General features: G+C 39.7%; 1 pseudogene; it reads right to left on the bottom strand.

Annotated features, from left to right (window-relative positions):
• Positions 1 to 2965: 2965 nt before the first annotated feature.
• Positions 2966 to 3813, bottom strand: LOC105002891 (annotated as a pseudogene).
• Positions 3814 to 5012: the final 1199 nt, after the last annotated feature.

The raw sequence follows: 5012 nt of genomic DNA, 5'->3' as shown, positions 1-5012 counted from the left end.
ATTACAAAGTTCTTGAGACAAATATAAAGGAAAACACACTAAAACAGATGGGATGCAGCAAAAGCCATTCTAAGTGGGAAGTTTTTAGAAATAAATACTACATTAAAAAAAGAGAGAGAGAGAGCTAAAGTAAACAAACTACCTTTACAACCTCAAATCATTAGAAAAAGAAGAACAAACTATGCCTGTTAGATGCAAGAAAGAAAAAATAAAGATTAGATCAGAAATAGATGATAGAGACTAGAAACATAATAGAAAAAAATTAATGAAACTAAGAGTTTATTTTTAGAAAAGGTAAACAAAATTGACCAATCTTTGACTAGATTAACCAAGAGAAAAGAGAGAAGTTGCACATAAAATTGAAAATGAAAGAGGATACATTGTAATTCAGTCAGTTCAGTCGCTCAGTCATGTCCGACTCTTTGCGACCCCATGAATCACAGCACGCCAGGCCTCCCTATCCATCACCAACTCCCAGAGTTCACTCAGACTCACGTCCATCGAGTCAGTGATGCCATCCAGCCATCTCATCCTCTGTCGTCCCCTTCTCCTCCTGCCCCCAATCCCTCCCAGCATCAGAATCTTTTCCAGTGAGTCAACTCTTCACGTGAGGTGGCCAAAGTATTGGAGTTTCAGCTTTAGCATCATTCCTTTCAAAGAAATCTCAGGGCTTATCTCCTTCAGAATGGACTGGTTGGATCTCCTTGCAGTCCAAGGGACTCTCAAGAGTCTTCTCCAACACCACAGTTGAAAAGCATCAATTCTTTGGCACTCAGCTTTCTTCACAGTCCAACTCTCACATCCATACATGCCCACTGGATTGTAATTATTATGACAGAAATACAAAAGATATAAGAAGCTATTGTGAACAATTACAAGCCAATAAACTGTACAACTTAGAAAAAAATGGATAAACTCCTAGAAACACACAACCTATCAGGACTGAATCATGAAGAATTAGAAAATCTGAAGAGACTGATAATGACTAACAAAACTGAACTAATAATCAAAAACCTCCTTATAAACACCTATGTTTATAAATACCCTCTCCAGAGCTGCCTGCTCTAATGCCACTCTCCATTGTCTGTGACTCTACTTTGTATAGAGTACCATTCCTCCACATGAAAACACCTTGAGCCTTGCCTAAAAAATCAATTCAAAGAAAAAGATACTTAGATTTGATTAACCAACTAAACAATGATCCTGTTTACTTTTAATACAACCAGTGCAAATCTCCCCTAATTCTGTGAACACATCTTACTCTACTTCTCACCAGAATTAGACACAGCTGAAGAAGCTTTTCTTGAAACATTCTTTCTTTCATTCCTCACCTTCTCCAGACCTTCATATCTCAGTGATTATTCTTAATGTTCATAGCAGATTTCTCCTTATTTCCCTATTTTGGATGAAGAGCAAACTTACATGTGCAAAACTTCACTCTTAGTTAAGCCTCTTGTGTCCAGCTCTCTAGACAACATCACCATGTGGATGTCCCAGATTAAAACCAGGATTAACGCATTAAAACAAACAAAAAAGCATTTCCTGCATTTTCCTCTGTTTTATTCATCTTAGTAAATGGTACCAACATTCTTATTTGTTTAAGCCAAAAAACAACATCATTTTTTTTCTTGTTTCCACACCTCATACCTTAATCATTATCAAATCAGATCCGCTCTAGCTTCTAAATGTTGGCCAGATCCAACCAATACTCACCATTTCCACAACTATAATTCTAATTCAAGTTACCTTGCAACGTCCCTTGCCAGGACTACTGAAACAGCTCCCCAGTTGGTTTAATTTCAGTCTGCCATCCTACCTTTATGTCTGTCCTTATAGATTAGAGTATTGTGTACTTTAGTCTTTTTGTTTCAGCTTAAAGAGTTCTTTTCAATATTTTTTTGTAAGGTAGGTCTAGTGGTAGTGAACTCTCTCAGCTTTGTTCATCTGGAAAAGCCTTAGTTTATCCTTCATGTTTGAATGGTAACTCTGCTGGATAGAATGTTCTTGGCTGGCAATTTTTATGGTTCAATATTTTGAATATGTGATTCTACTATCTCCTGGCCTGTAGAGTTTCTACTAAGAAATCTCTTGATAGCCTAAAGGGGGATACCTTTATAGGTGACAGTCTTTTTTTCCCTTGCTGCTTTTAACATTTTTTCCTGTATTGTTAATTTTTGATAATTTCAATATAATGTATCTTGAAGAAGATCTTTTTGCATTGAGATAATAAGGTGTTGCATAATTTCATAGACTTGTATACCAAGTTCTTTCCATGTTTGAGAAGTTCTCAACTATCATTTTTTAAATATACCCTCTGCTCCCTTCTCCCTCTCTTCTGCTTCTCAGAAACACATTGTTCTTGCATTGACTTTTCTAATGGAGTCAGTTCACACATAGTTTCTTTACTTTTTAAAAATCTTACTTTCCTTTCCTCCTGCATCAAAATTATTTCTATATTTTTTCCCTTGAGCTTGCTAATTCTCTCTTCCATATGATCTGTTCTATTTCCAAAGCTTTCTAATGCATTCTTTAACTTATTTATTAAGTACTTCAGCTCCAGAATTTCTACTTGTTTCTTTTTTAGAATTTCAGTCTCTTTAGTAAAGTACTCCTCTGTCTGTTGGTTTTTATTTCTGAGGTCACTGAACTTCCCTTCTGAATTTTCTTTAGTTTGTTGGATTTCTTCATAACAGCTCTTTGAAAGTCCTTATGTAGATCATAATGGTCCATGTCTTTGAGTTTGGTTGCTGGAAAACTGCCATTTTCTTTTTGTGACACCGTAATACTGTGATTTTTCATAGTGTTTGATGAGAAGTGTCTCTGCCACTGCATTTGACACAGTGAACACCTTTCTTACTTAGGCAAGGCTTGGGTCACTTCAATTATAATAGTTCAATAGATTGATAGTTAGGAGCCTTTTTCTTTTCTTTTTTCTATCTCTCAGAAGCATGTTTTTTATTAAAAATCACTGGTGCAGGACATCAGATGCTCCATCCTTCCCATTTTCCCTGTTCACAGTGTCTCTTCTCTGGGTACCCTGAGCTGCTGTCCATGCATTCTCCTCCTTTTTGCTCAAGAGACCAAGAACACACATCACAGCCTTGTCACCTCTAATGGGCTAAGGCTTGGATGAGAAAGTTGCTTGACAGAAGACATTGTCTGGAGGATTCTATTGTTTCCTGCATTTTTTTTTTTTTTTTCGGGCTTGCCTTCATTCTTCCCTTTCTTTATTGTAATCTGAACTTTGTACTTTTTTTTGATCCACTGCTGAATCTGTTTGCTCTTTGTATCCAAATCATGTTGTCCAATGTTTGAAGAAAAAGTCAGTTCCTTTGCCAGGGTGGGTTCTGGCTTGAGTTCAGCCCTCTCCATCTTTCTGAGCCACAGCTGCACCTGATGGATCTGTGAGCCCGTCAGGAGCTGATACGGGGTGGGTTCCACCCCCTCTTCACCAGCCATAGGTCCCGATGGGCAGCCACGAGCCTGACTGCGCTCGCTCTGTGCGTGTGGTCGTTGCCCTGCTCCTCCACGTGAATGATAACGCACGTGAATGATAACGTGAATGATAACGCTTGTTGATTTTTCTCCCAACGTTACTGAAAGACATCTCATCCCTTTTTTTTTTTTTTCCCTTCCCTCGTCCTGGGTGTCTTCAGTACTAAAAGCTTTTGTGTGAATGAGGCAGGCTGGTACTGGGGACCACTGTACGGGCACTGGCTTCTGTAGGATGTACTTACCCAAACATCTTCTAATGCAGTTATTCTCAGTCTGTCTGGCTTGTGATGTGAACTTCTTCAGGAAAAGAGCAGCCATCCTTTTTAGGAAGAACCATAATCATCCCCAGTGGATGGCATTTAGTGGAGTTCAGTTTAGTTTAGTTCAGCTGCTCAGTCGTGTCCGACTCTTTGCGACCCCATGAATCACAGCACGCCAGGCCTCCCTGTCCATCACCAACTCCCGGAGTTCAATCAAACTCATGTCCATCGAGTCAGTGATGCCATCCAGCCATCTCATCCTCTGTCGTCTGCTTCTCCTCCTGCCCACAATTCCCCCCCATCAGGGTCTTTTCCGAGTCAACTCTTCACATGAGGTGGCCAAAGTATTGGAGTTTCAGCTTCAACATCAGTCCTTCCAAAGAACACCCAGGACTCATCTCCTTTAAGATGGACTGGTTGGATGTCCTTGCAGTCCAAGGGACTCTCAAGAGACTTGTTCAACACCACAGTTCAAAAGCATCAATTCTTCAGCGCTCAGCTTTCTTCACAGTCCAACTCTCACATCCATACATGACCACTGGAAAAACCATAGCCTTGACTAGACGGACCTATGTTGGCAACGTAATATCTCTGCTTTTTAATATGCTATCTAGATTGGTCATAACTTTCCTTCCAAGGAGTAAGCATCTTTTAATTTCATGGCTGCAATCTCCATCTGCTGTGATTTTGGAGCCCAAAAAAACAAAGTCTGACACTGTTTCCACTGTTTCCCCATCTATTTCCCAAAGTGATGGGACCAGATGCCATGATCTTAGTTTTCTGAATGTTGAGCTTTAAGCAAAACTTTTCACTCTCCTCTTTCACTTTCATCAAGAGGCTTTCTAGTTCCTCGTCACTTTCTGCCATAGGGGAGTGCCATCTGCATATCTGAGGTTATTGATATCTCTCCCAGCAATCTTGATTACAGCTTGTGCTTCTTCCAGCCCAGCGTTTCTCATGATCTACTCTGCATATAAGTTAAATGAGCAAGGTGACAATATACAGCCTTGATGTACTCCTTTTCCTATTTGGAACCAGTCTGTTGTTCCATGTCCACTTCTAACTGTTGCTTCCTGACCTGCATATAGGTTTCTCAAGAGGCAGGTCAGGTGGTCTGGTATTCCCATCTCTTTCACAATTTTCCACAGTTTATTGTGATCCACACAGTCAAAGGCTTTGGCATAGTCAATAAAGCAGAAATAGATGTTTTTCTGGAATTCTCTTGCTTTTTCCATGATCCAGTGGATGTTGGCCTTT

Source organism: Bison bison, unplaced genomic scaffold (assembly GCF_000754665.1).
Source record: "Bison bison bison isolate TAMUID 2011002044 unplaced genomic scaffold, Bison_UMD1.0 scf7180017864459, whole genome shotgun sequence".
NCBI classification, from domain to species: Eukaryota; Metazoa; Chordata; class Mammalia; order Artiodactyla; family Bovidae; genus Bison; species Bison bison.
The sequence above is the reverse complement of the archived record's forward strand: the minus strand, read 5'-3'. Positions and strand labels throughout refer to the sequence as shown.